Here is an 18,515-nt window from a genome sequence, read left to right as displayed (position 1 = left end):
TCCATCACGTTTTGTGCAAGAGAAGCTGGTATTCGCAGTAAGGGAGGTTGTCTGCCTCCAAGCTCAACTCCTGAATCTGTTAGCCTCGACCCCGCTGTGGTACCTGCCACAGTCGCTGCTACTGCTGTTTCTCCACCCACCACTGCCCTGGATTCCATGGCTGAAGTGGGTAGGGGGAGCGATGATGCCTCCCTCCACAATCTTCCCTCCTGCTCCTCGCGAAACAACTGGAGTGGGGTTTTGACACCCATGACCTCAGGGGCCAGCTCTTTCCTTCATCTAATCCCACTCAAGGCCCCCAAGCCCTCTCGACCCGAAATCAATCCTGGTGCCTTTGATCACCCAGTTGGGTCCGACTATACAGCCAGATGGTATAAATGCGAGCAAGTGTTTGCTGAGTTGGTAGTAATTAGAGCGCTGCTCTTAGACCTCATTGAGATCCAGGGGAGGGGAGGAGTGAAGCTGTAGGGGGGTAGGGCACTGCAATGTGCCACCTGCTTACAAGGGGTCTAACAACTCAATCCTGGAACACCCTACAGCCTCCATTGAGATCTGTGAATATCGAAGCACTTAGTGCCTGCCCCAATATGGTACAGGGAACTTATGCTCCGCCATTGCCATTGTGCCCTGCAAGAGTAACACTAAGTCCAGGCAATTCAAGGGGGTGCCCAAACTCAATCCTACTCCACTGGAGGCCTCTGCTCCAAGTCATAAGGGTTCTAGACGCCCTAGCCCAAGGGAAACGAGAGCTTACAGACCATGGTGTAGAGGGAGCATGCTTAGGCCCCAGGCCCAGGCTGGGCCCAGATGCACCCTCATATATCTTCACAGGGTACCCAATTTGGCGACAGGCAAGCAATAATCAAGGGATGCCCTTTTAAATAACATGCTTCATTGTTTGGGGAACACAAGGGGTTACACTTTTGTTTCCAGGGAAGCCATGGTGGGATGCTGCAGAGTTCCAACAAGGACAAGAACTCCAATGACACAGTCAAACTGGCTTTTTGGGACTTGAGAGTCGCCAACAGGGTCCTGGGAAAAAGTGAGGGGGTTGGTTGGACGCCCACCAGGAGGTTTCAAATCAGTCCGCAATGTTACCCTGGACACGACGGTCTAACTAGATTGAACATGAGATGTACCCCCATAACTGGTGCTAACCTTAACCCTTTGGGACGCGGGCTGATGGGGCCTGAACTGGATGAGCCTATAGAGCTTGTGATACCTTGAATGGGGCTGGGTTTTGGTTATCCCCCACGAAGTGTTACTTGATGTGCAGTAGCATGTTGGGTTTATATTGTATAATTTCTTGTGCTAGGTTGTAATTTGATGTCCTCAAGGCCGAATAAAGTTATTATGATGATGATTTTGAATGGGGATATAATATCTTCTTCAACTAGTATTGAAGACTGGCCAGTGTTGTACCCACTCACGCATGTCCCTAATTTGATTTCGGAACATTCTCCGGATGTTAAAAGTACTGAAGGATTTGCACATTTGTTCAATCGGCTCTAGTACAATTTCCAGGTGTCTGCACGTTTTCTAATGATATCGTCAGTAAAGACACTTTATTAAAACTCCTTCTACTCCCAGAAATCAGGTGACGTTTACTATTTGCCTGCACATTGTCAAAGGCTGCAGACTATGATCATGAAGGCGCTAATGTAAAGGAAACCGCTTCCATGCCTACTACGTCAGCTATTGGACCTGCTGACATATACCATGAAGAGGACTTGCTTCCAGCAGTAGGACTTGATTTAAATAGTTTAGGACCATTTAGTCGAGTCATTAATGATATTCATCTCAGGATTACTTTGAAGATTATAGGGACCCAATTAGATTTCAAACTAGTCACCGAAGTCAATTACATGATTTAATTAGCGTCCCGCACCAACAGGAGAGGCTCAACGTTTTTAAAGGTGCGCTCTATGAACAGTCGTCGAAATGCTGAGTGTAAGTAGCTGGACTTACCCTAGCATCAAAATAGGGCGAAAACAGAGCGCTGCACCTGCTGCACTCCATCTCCAGCCACGGCCACTGACACTGTGCACTGCACTTTGCGCGCGATTCACGTGGAGGAAGTCACTAAGGAACCCTGCGGGGCAAAGCTCATCCTCCACTAGGCCATGCTGAGCACGTTTTCATAAAGCTGCAGTTAGCTGCAGTTAGCTGGGAAATAGCAGCGGTCGGCTCAGGCTTCCAATATTGCCCCAAACACGTAACAATACAAGGTAGCTCTGTACAAATGTATCTAGCACCACCACAGACACTTAGCACTGCACTTCGCACACGCTTTGCATAGAGGAAGTCACTAAGAAGCCCTCCGGTGCAAAGCACCTCCTCCAGTGTGACACACTGAGCAAGTTTTCTTAAAGCTGCAGTTAGGTGCAGTTAGCCGTGAAATTGCAGCGACCGGCTGATAGAAAGTATCAGGTTTCCAATATTGCTCCAAACACGTAGCGATACAGGGTAGCTCAGCATAAGTGTATCCAGCACCACACTTTGCACTGCACTTCGCCAACCTTTAAACAACATGGTGGTGAGAAAACAATACAGGCCTGATAGTTTTGGCCAGTGCTCATGGGTGTGATTTGGACACGTTCTCATGCAGAAGAACTCTACATTGCGATGGTGAAGGACCTGCGTGTCCAGACTTCATTGCAATGTGGCAGAGGGCCTTGTGGATGCCACAGTACTATCCTGCTGGTGTTATTCAAATGTGGCTATGCATTGCAGTTGTAGCCAGTGCATAAGGATCACCACTTTTCCCGGTCATATCCAATAGCTGGCACACAACTTCCCTAAAGCAAGAGTAAGTACTGCCAAACACAGAGCCCGTTGTGATTGTGGTGGGGCACTAACCTTTTGTTTGTCTCATCCTCTGGTCTATCAAGCCCCTCTATAGGACTGACAACATATACATAAGCTCAGTGAGACTTCTCCTGCTCCCACTACTCTGGCTACCACTACCCCTTCCCCACTTCCTCCTGCGATTCATCCATCTGATTAAGTTCCTTCATTTCCCCTGCTTCCGCTTTCTCGTGTTCCAACTCCTCATATCCACATGCTGCCCCACATACTCCTCCTCATGTTCCACCTGACAACCCAAATCTGCCATTTTACATTCCTCTTCTTTCTGCCCGACATGCACCTATTCATGTTCCCCAACATGCTGTGCCTCCATCTCTCCATAGTTCACATATCTTTCCATCTCCTCCTTATTTGTCCTGATCGTCCTCATTGTTTTTCTGTCCCTCGCCATTTGCCTCCGGATGCAATATCTCCTCCTCAATTTCTGTTCCCACCTCCTCCTGCCCCATAGCCACATCTCCTCCACGAGAATCCCTGACTCCTCTCACATCACCGAGGAGCATCCCATAATAACTGTTTGCTACTATACTGTGTCTTCATCCTGTCCAGCTTCCCTTTCCGCTGTTCCTGTCTTGGTAGCTCTCTGCGTTATCATTCACACAGGCGTCTACATCTATATCCCCCTTTGAGGTGTCAGTTTCAACTTTAACAGTCTGTGGTTCTATGACCACATCTACCCCAACATCCACCTCCTCCTCATCCGAAAATGACATAATCCCAAAGAGATCCACTTGTTTGTGTTCTTATTAATATAAATATTTATTAGGGGGCACTAAGGTGCACATTTTTTAACAAGGGTTTCTACAAGTAGTTTAACAAACAGTTCCTTCTTTTATTTATTTTTTCAGTGTTAGAAAAAAGACTACATGAAAAATGAAAAATATCACAAGGGGGTGTTGCACAAAGTTTCAAAAGGGTTTCTAACAAATGATTATATATATATGTATATATATATATACATATTTTTTAATGGAAGTTGGAAGGAGGAAGGTTATGCGAAAGGATTTAAACAAGGAAATAGGATGTAAATAAAATAAAATAAAAACAATCACAATGAGTTTCACTACGGGTTCACAAAACAGGAACGATGAAAATAAAATGTCACAAACAGTGAAGAAAAATGTGAAAAAAGACAAAATGTTTCTCTGTGGCTACAGAACACACTCTCCTTGCATGGATGAGCTTTGTTGCTCACTCTAACAGCCAAGAAAGAGACATAGACAACCAGGAAATGAGCTGGGCTTTTCATGTAGGCATTGCATTTCCATGTAGAAACTCGGGCTCTGAGTGGCCTGGCATATTCTTCTGAGAAGCTCAGAGGTTCTGATTGGCCCACCGAAATCAGACCAACCAACTGAACTTGTACTGATTTTGAGCACAGTTTTAGCCTATGAGCAAATCCTTCCGACTCTTTTTTGCGTAACATTTGAGTTTGGTCACGGGGAAGTTTCCCAGGATTATTCGTGGCCAAAAAGTTCACGTCACCCTCATGACCGTTCAGCAGAAATTGGAATTTTGTGATTCTTACCACTACTGACAATAAAGCCCAAAGACGCTTCACTATTTGAACGAGATGTTATTTTTAAATGAGTGAAATTCAAACACAACAGTCAATTATTGCTGATGTAGCATACCTATTGAAGTTTTATACTTTATAACTAATAAGAAAAATATTAGCCAACCTTTCATCTGCTTGCTACATTTTCTTCCACAAATAACTGAGGTTAGACAATGACAAAGAAAGCTAGTTATTGACATACATATATGTATAATAATATAGATGAGATTTTTGGTATTTACAAAAGGTAAACACGATAGCCTCTTTTACGCATTCAGCCTCTGCATTCGTTCTCTACAAAACGTGTTGCATTGTATTGTTTTCTTGCTATGTAACACACGTTGCTGATACTGACACACATGTATTACTGAAACCCAAACAGTGTATTATAAATATTTACTTATAATATGCCTCATTACGACCCAGGCGGTAAGTTACCGCCTGGGCCGTGACTTTACCACCATGGCGTAAACTACGTTTACGCCATGGTGGTTGGCGGACTTACCGCCCCATTCCGAGGTCGGCGGGGCGGTAAGTCCCCAATCCCCATTTACCCTTCCCCATTCCCATTTTTGCCCCATAGGGCATAATGGGAGTGGGGAAGGCGTTAATTACGCCACCGTAAATTACGGTGGCGTAATTATTTCCATGGTCCCTTAGCGCCATGGATTTTAACACCTGCTAAAAGCAGGTGTTAAAAGCGCCATGGCGCTAAGGGACCTCGTAATTGGCGGTAAGGGGTCGGCGCAGCTAACGCTGGCGTTAACCCCTTACCGCCAGGGTCGTAATGAGGCCCATACAAAGTGTCCACGCCCAGGGCTAATAGAAGCAGGAACTATACAATGGGCCTCATTACGACCCTGGCGGTAAGGGGTTAACGCCAGCGTTAGCTGCGCCGACCCCTTACCGCCAATTACGAGGTCCCCTAGCGCCATGGTGCTTTTAACACCTGCTTTTAGCAGGTGTTAAAATCCATGGCGCTAAGGGACCATGGAGTTAATTACGCCACCGTAATTTACGGTGGCGTAATTAACGCCTTCCCCACTCCCATTATGCCCTATGGGGCAAAAATGGGAATGGGGAAGGGTAAATGGGGATTGGGGACTTACCGCCCCGCCAAGGTCGGAATGGGGCGGTAAGTCCGCCAACCACCATGGCGTAAACGTAGTTTACGCCATGGTGGTAAAGTCACGGCCCAGGCGGTAACTTACCGCCTGGGTCGTAATGAGGCCCACTGTAAAAGCATGGACATCAATTAATCTATTGTTCATTGTGTACTCTGAAAAGTACACAAACTAACAACAAACTGATATACATTCTTGCTAGAAGCATAGAGCTCAACCTGTGTGTTTATTAATCATCATGCAATAAACTCAATTAATCAGCAGATGGTTCCATAGGAAAAACAATACATCACGTTTAATTATGAAAAGCCTCTGCATATTGAGCACCAGAGAGAACCCAGTGTGAAAAAAACAATACAACGTACCTTCTAAGCATAGCAGTTCATTAATGACTTAATTGTGGGAATCGCTGCTCTCATGTAATGCAAACACATAGATGGGCGGGCTCAGGCTGTTCCGAAGACAGAAAACACAGGTAGCCTATTAGCCGTATAATGAGTACATAATGAATGAAGATGGGGCGAGAAGAGATGCGACCAGGAATACTGAGACAGCTACAAATGCTTTGCAATAAAAGCGATGGTGATAGAGATTTATTGTCCAGTCTGGGAGGGGGGTCGTGTCTTATTTTCTCTAACAATACCACTGGATTCCTATTTGTGGCACAAATTAAAAAAAAGTGATATTGATTTTTGCATTTTCTGCGTACATAATTTGGAGTGTCCATGTTAATTCCATAATCGGGTATTTGTTTCTTACCCAGGGCTTTTCCTCAAATTCTTTGAATATGCTACAAAGTCACACCCCATAGCTATCACCTGTACACATCTTCAAAAGAATGAAATGGGTGCCCCTGCCACCCAGAAAAACCCACACAACTGCATTATAAAGAATTGCAATTATGTCTGTGTTACTTGTTGGTTTTAAACTATAAACGTTTCCACTGCGGAATTCACATAATAAGTTATGCTCTGTCCATCGTTTTAAGAAATAGGCTGTTTGCGGGTCACCGGACAGCCCTCTCCTTTCACCTGTCCATACATTTGGCTAGTGGTTCATTCACATGATAATTCCACCATTTTAGTTTTAAGAGAGAAACACACCTAGATCTATGTTTAATGCTATATTCCTAAATATCCGCTAAGACGTTGGTCTTACAAAAAAAATGTCAAAGCGTTCAAAGTCTTGATCTCACTTGGGTGCTTGTAAGATACAATATCAATTTGCGTTTTTGTCAGTATAGTGTTGACGCCATGACTGATTATCTTGGAGCCAAATTATCTATACTTTGCCTTGTGCATAATAAATGCAGAACAGTTATCACTAGGGCTGTACTGAATAGCATATTTAGTATTCGGCCGAATACCGAATAGTTTGTCAACAATTCGCCGAAAGCCGAATATGAAGCCGAATAATTGCTTTATTTAATAGATCATGTTCCAGACTTCAAAAAACACACTTATTAAAAAACAAATGAAGCATGATTTAAATGCATTCAATACTTTTTATTTCTCTTTGTTGTAATTAAAGTAGCATCTTTATTTAAAGTATCAAAGCCGGAAATAAATCAGATTTAACCAAAATGAAGGGACCAAATGTACAGAAGATTGTTGCATATTCAGTGCCAGTTAAAGTAGGAGGCTTCACAAATGCAAAAGGTCTGCCTTTGTGAATCAGATGCACTGCATTCTCTATCCAGCTGCAAAGTTGATGCTGTCGAGTTTTGAAACTTCTTTGCAGCTCACACAGAAATGTCTAAAATGGTTCATGTTGGCTCATGCAGAACACAAGTCAAGAGGAAATCTGAAATGCGTGAACTCCATCTCACAACTATTCACCCACCCAAATAAATGCTGCTCACTTTTCACTTATCCTAGCCACCCCTTCTTGCCAATACACAGACATATGCAACTTATCATTCCTGATAAAATATCAGATAATCTTAAACTCAGGACTCAAGTCCTTAAAAAAAGAAACAGGGGAACTATGTTGTACGCAAGGGGAAGTAACATGAAAGAAACTGAAAGTATCTATGCACATTTCTTTCAGTCTGTCTGTTCCAACTGAAAAAAGTGCACATTGCATATAAACATTCGACAAAAGAAAAGATTTTCCGGTATTGTTGCAAGCTAAGTATAAAATATGAGCACCTTTTATATCAAAGAATCTGTAACAAAACATGCCCTAAAGAACAGATTACAATACAAGCTATTTTTCAGCTGTGTGATAGCAATCTGTCTGGGCTAATTCTATTCAGTTTTGCAAACTGAAGTCTATATTTGCCTTTCTGAGTTCATGTTGCATTGCATTCAAATGAGAATGTCAAAGTATTCCGCAAGAGCCGAATAGCAAGAAACTATTCGGCCAAAGCCGAATAGCTTTTTTTCAGCCGGAATTCGGCCGAAAACTTACTCGAAGCCGAAGTTTGGTACACCCGTAGTTAGCACCAATCTGGCTGCTTGCCTAATATGCCAAGGAGCAAGTGGATTATGCCCCATTCTGTGTTATCTAAAATTGTTTTCCTGAAGGAAAAATGAAACAGACTTTTTTTTATTTTTTGTTCTTGGTAGAGGGGCTCCCAGACCTTTTTGTATATTTTTAGGAACTTTGGATTTCACCCTAAATTACTGTTAAAATGGATTTCATAACTCTGACCTGGAGAGGCAGAGGTTCAGAAGGCCAGCCTAGTTTCTTGGAACAGGGTAACCTCTGGACAAGCCAGACCAATCAGGGTAGCGATGGCGGCAGTCAAGACTAAGTCTCAAGAGGGGTGAGGGTGACAGAAAGACCTCAATGAGCACACAAAGCAAGGACACTTACAAATTACTCCAGACAGGTGTTATATTAAAAAAAGACACATTTATTACAAGGCCTTTGTAACATTGACCATAGTAAAGAATCACGGTAAAACTCCAGGAAACCAACACATCACAATCAATACAATATATATACAAGACCGAGGGGTCTAAAGAGTTAGTAGCACGAAATATGCAGACCACCTAGATGGGGAGGAAAACAGGCAGTGCAAGTAATCGTTAGACGCAGTTCGACATCCGAGACACCTAACTAGAAGGAAGTCCGAGCCCTACAAAGAGTGGAGCCTTATGCTCAAAAGTACCTGCACATGCGGGTGCCAACGGGCAAAGGAGAGTCTCTTCAGGGAAATCAGGCAGTTCAGAAGGTGGACGAAAAGATGGTGAAAAAATCCCTGTGACTCAGGCAAGGGCTCCACTTGGGGCAGAAGCAGGGCGTGAGTGTGGGAAAGGGTTGCTGTTTACAACATCGATGGAAAGCCACAGGCTCCTGCGGGAGGGCGACCGCTTAGGGTATTGACGACTCTCCGGTCCCAGATGCAGGCAGACCCAGGCTTCTCCGGTTCAGTTTCGGTACTGGCAGGTTCAGATGCGATCAGAGGGACGTCTCGACGTCGTGTAGATTCCGTGACAGCAGGAGTCAGTGTCGAGTGTGTCCCAGATGCAGCGAAACTGCACAGGTTTGTTACCACAGCAGGGCAACTCGGCAACCGTGTGTATTCCGGCCCCAAAGCACACGTCTCACTTCAGACCTGGGAACGCCAAGTGTACAAATCGTGTGAGAGTGCCAAGGACACGGGATTAGCAGTAAGCCAGACGGCGGTGACAGAGCAAGGTGCCTGTGTAGGCTGGTCAGTCCACTGGATGGCCCAGGGACGCTTCCGAAGGCTTACGTACAGGATTTGGTGAAGGTGCCGAGAATAGTGGTTCCCACTATTCTAAAGGGTCAAAGCGCCTTTGCAGACCTTCTCGTACGATCAGAGGCAGAGTGGTCTCGCAGGACGACAGCAGTACAGGGTGCCAAACCTTCAGTGGGTCACCAGAAATTCCTCGACTCAGCTTCTTGTTGCAGGATACTTGGCTCCTTATCCCTTGTTCAGTGTGAACCCAGGAGATCGACCTGGTAGTGGTGGTTTCAGCCTCCTCTTATCCAAAGTTCCCTTCACGCAGAGAGGGCCCAATGTAACAGTTACAATCTCCAGTTTGTGTTCACATATTTTTCTTTGTCATTTTTTGTGGTTTTTAAGAGTACTAAATGGTCGAAAAATGTCAGGGTTGGGAGGTGACCTAGTCATCAGTCTATGTCAAGATTTAGATCAAATGGGGGACAGTTCCAACACTGAAGGTATTCCGTCCTGTGAAGTTTTGGCAGGTTGGTCAGACAGCCTTCATCATGGGCCTAGACCGGGTCTCCTTGATCTTCGTCATTCTGTAAGACGACGTCTGGGGATGAGAGGATGAAGAATCTTGAATCTTGTAAGATTTGAAATACACCTGGCAGGCACACTACTTCTGGGGTGCTTGGCTTCCTATATACTGAGAGTGCTGTGGGCTCTTGAGTCAGCTTCTTGAAAAAACAGCAGTGCTGCAGGATTATGTGGCAGCCTTTAGAAGGATCGAGTGGGGTGCTCCACTGTAGTTGCAGATTTGTGAAGTATGCAGAAAGCAGAATATCTTGAAATTCAGCACTCTCAGTATTTAGGGAGCCAAGCACCCCAGAAGCAGTGTGCCTGCCAGGCATTTTCCAAATCTTACAAGATTCAAGATTCTTCATCCTCTCATCCCCAGACGTCATTTTACAGAATGACAAAGTTCAGGGAGACCCGGTCTAGGCCCATGATGAAGGCTGTCTAAGCAACCTGCCGAAACGTCATGAGACGTAACAACTTCAGTGTTGGAACTGACCCTCATTTGATCTAAATCTTGATGTAGACTGATGACTAGGTCACCACCCAACCCTGGCTTTTTTTGACCATTTGGTGCTCTTAAAACCCTCAAAAATGACAAAGATAAATATGTGAACACAAACTAGAGATTGTAACTGTTGTTGTGTCCAGCACTATAGTGCCTTCTACCTAATTGACTGTGATTCTAGAAGGTACACTGTTATTGGTGACAGTGCACATAGTTTTATTGCATGTATGTATATTGGTACGTTGGTATGTAATGTATTTTATAGGTTTTGTTTCATAATTTATACAAATAAAGAATTGAATAAGAATGCAGCACTAATTGAAAACCCTTGTCAAGCTATGACTTGGGCACTAACTGCATCACTTTTACTAGCTAAAATATAAAAAAAACTATGTGAATTCAGTCATTGTTGTTGCTCTTCTATCCCTTAATTGTTTTCTAGTGAGTACAAAACAGAATCCTTCTGCCACATATAAAGCATGAAAGAATAATGTAACCTTTACTAAATATATGTAAAGAGAAAAAGGCATGTGGTAGGACACCACCTTCTCGTTTCCCTGGGTTTTACAGCACTGCTACCAATTGGGGATTATAAAAAACGGGCTGCGCCCTTTTACACGAGAGCTCTCATACACAGCCCATGGCTGCAAGAGATTGTTTTAGAATAACGCTCTCAGACCAGTGTTTCTGACTACCACATACGTGTCCATATGCTACAGTTCATCATGTTATGAGTGAGTAATACACAGTAGGATTTGTGGAAGCACAGCTACAACAGGCCTTAAGTGGTTCATATTTTTTGTAATCACCTCGAAGAAACAGGTCCCAACAATTCAATAAACTACAAATGTCTCACTTTTCAAACACTACAAATGTCTCACTTTTCAAACTTAAAAAGGAACATTTTCGTAAGGGACTGCAAGGACACTCATTATAAGAATATGTACAATCTAATCCCATACCGTTAGTGCTTCACGCCTGCATCAAACCAATCCACTTAAATTGTTGATGGTGAGAGCTGGAAGACTGGACTTAACCTAATAGTTACCAAGTGCAGCAGAGCACATATGGGTCCCACTAACAAGACAACGACAAGATTTGCTACTAGATGACAAGAAGAGAAATGAAGTGCAATTCACTGAGAACCCACACATTTCTGATCGTCAAAATACATAAAACAAACATACAAGACAATTAATGTCACTAAACAAAAAGTGTGTTCTTGATATGTAAAATATTTTTTTTCCTAACTGTTGATGACGTTGTTAGCCCCATATTCGCCGCATATACCCCACAGAACACCACACATTTCAGTGCAGCAAGAAATTGGTAATCTTTTCAGATACAACCAGCTGAAATTAATCGGAAGAGGATGTTAATCAACAACATACATATCAAAATAACAGATGTTATTTAACCCACGGTCAAAGGTAATTTGTAAATACAAATTCATAAATCAACGCAATCAGGCTTCACCTGGACTGTTCAGTACATGGAATAGATGGAGCCTATCAGTTCTAACCAGTCCTATATTCAACCTATCTAATATAACTCTTAGGAAAGAACGCAGATTCTAACAAAAGGTCTAGCCTTCATTAAGACACAGACTTTTCCTTAAAACAAATAAAACTTGAGAATAGGAGTAAAGTTTAGGAAAACATTAAGGCCCTCATCATGAGTTTGGCAGCATACAGTAAAAGTAGCAGTAACACAATTATTACAATTTTGACCATATTGCCAATAAGGAGTCAGAGCTAATTCCGTCGGCAGAATTAGCCACAGTGTATAATTAGCGCTGGCGGAATAACCGCCAACATCTGATCAAATTGGCCCCAGAGCTAATTCCACCAATGGATCTACCGTTGAGATTTAAAATGGTATTTCCGCCATATCACAAGTTGAAATACCACAGAAAGACCACCAAAAATGCTGGATGTAAATGCATACAGATGATGGAAATCAAGCACTTTCCAATACCATGCTTCCACTAGCTGTTTGCTGCTAACTGGGGCATGCAGTTGCTCCTGCTCCACATCGAGCTGAAGGGGCATGAACAGCAGCACAGGGCGCAGGAGTCGCCATGCCATGTGAGTGCACATTCCCCGGGTCAAGCCCTAAGCCTGGACATTAACTGATATCAAGCAGATCACCCTGGACCAAATGAACAGGGAGACCATGGTTGAGCTACTCACCCTGAACCATGACACCATACAAAGCAGGATAAACATTTGATCTGCCTTACCCCACGCTGCTGAAGCTTGTGCTAATCCTTAATTTCTTTGCAACCAGCACTTACCAGCACACTGTGGGCATGCTGCATGGCATGTCCTAGTCCACATTTTCATATGTGCTTGTGCGGGTGCTGGAAGTACTCCTGTGCCATGCTTCCCAGCATATCTCCCTAACCACCACCCCGACACAGATGATATGATATGATATGATATGATATGATATATGATATGATATGATAGGTTATGTAAAGGATTTTAATTGGGCGTCACACACCAGACCAGGACCCTTGCGCTTAGCCTAGGATGTAGCGCTCAGTTAGAATACTTTTTCTTTATTTCCTAGAATTCAGATTGAGCTGGCACCCAACCCATCACACACCCCCTTTTACAAATACCCTGGGTCACAATGGACCATGAACCAGGCCAGTTGGTGGGAATACAATATTTATTTACTTTAAATGTTTTTAAAAATCACACTATTTTAATATTGGGCAGCAAATACCAATGGGGTGATAATGACAATGTAAACTGATGAAATATACGTGGTTGACCTTCTACTAGAACATATCCAATGCACAGAGGAATAGGAGCAATATTACTGTTCAGGTAGATAGCACCCGAGTTAAGATTTCCCCCTGCAGTGCTCCCTCAAACCCCTAACCGAATTGTGAGTGGCTAGAAAGGAGCAGCAAGGAGTCAGGGATCCTAGACAGCAAACAGAATTGGTATCTGACCTTCCCCCATGAAATGAGAGGTAGAACAGGATTTTAAAACCTTTCCAATTACAGAAATAACACTCGAAATTGGTGAATAATGACTTTAAATGTGCGGTTGAATAAATGGGGTAAAAATTATTTCTAACAGTATCAGTGATGTAAGAACACTAGCAACTATAAGGCAAGGTATGAACAAAGTGCATACAGTTCAAAAATCAACTTGAAAGTAAGAACACAGGGCAGCCAGAATCACATTCACAAAATTTGCATTTGCTAAATTACACAGGTTTAAATGTCAAAAACGGTTTGAAAAATGGGTGATATAGACAGAATCGGAATGTGGTTTGTCGGCTGGGTGATAGATGCACATCACAGGGATCATATGGAAGTGAAAGAGTGGCTCTAGCTAAATGACTGGATGAGATTTTCAATGTGAAAGGAAATTTGGTTTTAAGAATAAAAGCAGTTAAAAGAGAAAATTGGTTTAAAAAGGAAAGGAAAAGTTTCACATAAAGTAAATTTTAATGACTAGATTGTTAAAGAAAGACACGGTACGCTCCAAGGTTAATTTTCAAGGTTAACCTTTTCATCCCGCGTTCAGCTCTATGTGGTAATTAATTTAATTATTCAAAATATGACTAAGGACTTATACAAGACAGAAATGAATGGAAGAATTGTGCCAACACAAGAACATCAAGGAACAGTATACTCAGAGGATTTAGCCTATCTTCAACAAGTTATCAGGGTATGGATGGGATAACTTAGAGAGTGGAATGAAGACAACGTATCGATATAGAGTATACTATGTGTTGCTATGGGATGGGTTAATACTCACAATCAGCGCTTGAGTTTGGGATTTTGGGGACAGCCAACCGAGTTTCTGGACAGCAAGGCAATATCTGGTCACTGGTCACCGCAGCAGGCTTGCCTAACAGAAAACTGCTGGGCAAAGGTCTGGTCACAGCACAGCGGCACGCAGGTAGTGGGGCAAAATGCCGGTGTGGTCAGAGTATACTCTCAAAAAGGGTACCACAGATTTTGCCCCTTCTCCCTGAGTTAGTGGGATTTTGTTATGGGGTTTAGTTCTGAAGGGTGGTTCTGCCTGGATATGAGAGCCTGGATCAACTATCCCTTTCCTGGCAGTTGAGTCTGGAATCTTGCAGGATGAATATAAAATGTTTGGATACACAGGCGCTGGAGAATTCAGAAGAGGGTGTCCTTTGTCTCTCTTAGCTCCCCCTTTTTATAAGGCGGATGACCTCAGAGGATTATATGGTGGGGCAGGCTTAGGCTGGGCATGCCTCTAACAACTGGATTGGTCAGGGGTGATTGTTACCGCCTTGCTGTCAGCCGGTTGGGTTTCAGGGCATGACATCAGATTTATGATGTGTGCTTTACAATGCATAGTATCATCCCACTGTTACTTTCGGTAAAACCAGTTGTGGCACAAACATGCACCTTTTTACAGTTGTGGCACTTTTGAAACTTACATAGGCAGATTACATATTTCACAAAGAGCATGGCAGTCCAACTCCCATGTTTGTAGGACTTTGTTTCATCCTTCTAATAATTTTTCATTATTTTCAGTAGGAAATATTTCACTTACAATTCTATAACTTTATACATGTGTACATATTATCATAAGGCATGTTACTATTGAATTTCAAAGTGGCATCATATACATTTTCCTCAGAATATTCAATTTTCTGCCATTTACGTCCCCAGTATGCTAGTGAAGGCTACCACATCTTAATTTAAAGCCACAAAAATTGCATTGAAACTGTGAAACTTTCGCATTACTGCGTTGTCCAATAGCAGAAATAACACTATTAAAGTTTATTCATTAAAATAGTCTTTTGAGCCAGATGGCCATCATTGTCTCCCAAATAAGGGCATAACTTCCAAGGCTGCTCTGGAGTTGGCTTTGAAGCCCCCATTTGAAGTTGAGGGGAGGTGTTATTTGCAATTTCACACCTAAGTGTCTTGGAATCTATTGTAGCAGGCCCAAGCCCAGACACAAAGTCTGATGAGCGTGTGATATGCTTCCTCTTGGTCAATTCAAAGTTTCCAAGGGGGTGGCCCCTTTTGGAAGAAGGCAACTCCTGTTCCCAGCAAACAAATGTCATTTGAAGCCAAGCAGGAAAACCTGCTTTGCCGGTTCACCAGTACAGCAAATGCATTTTTTAAATTTTTTTTAAATTTTTTTCTGGGCCAAAAAACAAGGCTGTTGGAATAAAACATTATATTACATTTCAAACAACCCCCACCTTACATGTCTAGGCAAGGACAGGACCTTATTCAACATTTTTACACATGGTTGAATCTGCTGGGATGTTACTTTCAAATGCGGCCTTCATACATCCATTTTCTGAATCTTTCTAAAGCCCCAGTCATGTTTCCAATACACAAACACCTGTCAAAATAAAGATCCCTTGAAACTGACATATCCACAGAGAGATAGTGTTTCTTTTGAAGAGTTTCTCTGGGATATTTTGTAGGTAAAAGTCAAGTGTTTTTCCGTACGTCTGGGAGTAAAGTTGTTTGTGATTTCACAGGTTTTTTCTGACACAGCCTTTTATTCAGCGAAAATGCTATCTTTAGCTGGGGCACAACCTGAATATGGCTGGGCATAGCTGGGTCTCACTGGATCAGGACTGTGTATTGTTGAACAGATGACAAAGAGCATCAGGGTGGCACCATTTTAAATGTAAAATATTTCCTTTTTCAATGGCAAATTCTGAGCCAGTAGCAAAGCTTCTTTGGTGCGCATAAGGAAACACACTGGCAGCCTTTCTTGGTGTGTTCCCTGTTTCACCTTGCCCCATAGGTGCTTGGCAAAGACAGCGCAGTCATTATTTTAGTGACTGCAAAATGCAGTTTTAAGCCAAGGCGATAGTGCTCAACAGAGCTAGCACAGCCATTTTGCTGGTAACTGCTGAAGTGCAGATTGGTGATGGAGGGGAATTATGCTGGGTGGATAAATGTACCCCACAAATCCCCCCACCCCAACTCTCCTGAGACTTCTTGTTGAGGGAGAGTAGGGCAAAGTGGGGTTCATCAGGTGGAGTCCTTCTTCCATCAGGGAGCGATACGCCACAATCCTACCGTTATCTTTCGTTGGAGTGTAGAGCGACACCCACAAATTTTCCTTCGGTCTTTCTTTTCCAGGTCCCTGAGGAATCTTTCCTTTGTAATCAGGAGCAGAATCGGTACTTATCTAATGAATGAATAAAGACATGTTATGACATTTTCCCATTGACTGTCTTCCCGGAGATTGACAACAGTGGGAAACACATACCTTACAGTCATTCAAGCACTCGGACAATAACAACAAATAATTTCTTACAAGACAAAGATAACCATTGATCTTTTTACTAGAGTTTTTGGTGATACCCGTTTGCACTGACAATGAAGAAAAGTACTCCCTGTTAGATAGATATACCTATGAACCTACCTGTTCTCATTCTCCAGATGTCTCCTCTATTTGACTTTCTCTTGGCTCCTCAATCAGCTGTAAAGTGTATCTGGGGTGACATCTCTTTAGGTGATTAAGGTGGACACATTGCTCTTCTTCCAACTGTTCTTTGGGGATGCGGATTCTGTAGGCGACAGGTGAAATGTTGTGAGAAGATGTGGGTATTCATCAGGGCAGCTGCTGTTTCTGCCTTGCAATTTGGGGCCGGGAGACATTCCACTCATTTGGTAAACAAGCATATTACTGTTAACATGTACTTGTTGCCCCTAGATGAGTGAATCAAGGGCCCGATTAAATTTACTTGTAAATCTGACTAAGGCAGTGTCTTTCCCCAGTTCTGGAGGGGAGCTCGGTGTGTGAGTGAAGTTGGCTAAAATTGTGCACACACCAGACACCCCTTCAAATATTGGTCGAGGTCCTACCCCCTCTTTGGCCAGTATGCAACCTCCCGCAAGATTTCTAGAGTAGTGTGGAACCCCCGCTGACCAGCTGTGGCAGTGTCATGGGCGTGATTTAGCATCAGGCTTCGGAATGAGGTAGGTCCCACCTACTGGTCACAACCAGAGATGGATCTCCTTACCAACAAACCGTCTTGGATTCTGAACTTTTTCAGACACTTCATCAACACACTGAGGTCCTATTTCCCAATGTAATCAGTATCCGTCAGAGGAAAGTTCTCAGGGTCCTCAATGTGTTAATAAAATTTCCCAATAATCGTGTCCCCTTTTTGTGCCATGATTAAATCCGCATATGGGGTCTCCTTACTCCACTGGGGAGTTGAGAGTTCATTATGAGCATTTGTCTGGGACCTAGTGATAGCAGTGACCTGGATTTCCCCCAACAGGGACTCGATCTCAAGGAGATCCCCCTGGATGGCTCTGGTTTTGGCCAGCTGATCAGCTAGGTCGTTTCCAGTTTTGTCTGGTCCCTCTATCCTGGAATGACCCTTGATCTTCTTCCAATAGATTATCATCCCACTAAAGATGACCAAATCATCAATACTTTGTATTAGCTTGCCATGTTTAAGTGGTTTGTTATTAGCACATAGCATGCCTCTGGTTTTCCAATTAACCAGGTGCTGCACAAAGCCTTTCCAGACATAATCTGAATCAGTGATTATGACCAGCTCATGGAGTTGGTGTTGGACAGCAGTGAGGATGGCCTGAAGAACTGCCATCAACTCCACCACCTGACTACTGCGGGACCGGTTTTGTACTCAGCGGAGTGTTCCGGGGCATCATTCACCCAGGCATTCCCAAAGCCGGCCACCAATTCCTTTTCCACGTTGTTGTCAACATGGTAAGAGCACCCGTCCACATAAACTGTGGGCATTCCCTCGCACTTGTCTTCTTCATAGAACTTTTAAGGGGAATTTAAGTACACCTCCATGTTGTCCTGGATTTTATGACTTTCGTCCTCGAGACAGTTTTCTCTGGCACAATCATGCAAGTCAGCCAGACTCTCAACTCTTCTTGTTTTGGCCATATCTGACCTCCACAGGAAAGCCTTGCATTGAAAGAATCCAGGAGGTAATTCTGGAATTACTCACATTTCTGGCCCAGATTCTGTCACTTTGGAGGTTTTGCAATGGCTGGTGTGGAGTCTCCACTATGATGTGATCCCCCTGGATGAATGGGTGGCAATTCTTCAATGCCCACACCGGTGCCTTCTCACAGTCGTTGAATTTTTCCTCCACAGAGGATAAAGTCTTGCTTGCATAGGAGATGACTTTATTGACCTTGTCATGCTTTTGATATAATACTGCTGTCAAGCATGTATTTGAGAACCCTGTCTCCAAGAGGAAATCGTTGTTTTT

Source organism: Ambystoma mexicanum, chromosome 12 (genome assembly GCF_040938575.1).
Source record: "Ambystoma mexicanum isolate Mex_15411 chromosome 12, UKY_AmexF1_1, whole genome shotgun sequence".
Lineage (NCBI taxonomy): Eukaryota > Metazoa > Chordata > Amphibia > Caudata > Ambystomatidae > Ambystoma > Ambystoma mexicanum.
The sequence above is the reverse complement of the archived record's forward strand: the minus strand, read 5'-3'. Positions refer to the sequence as shown.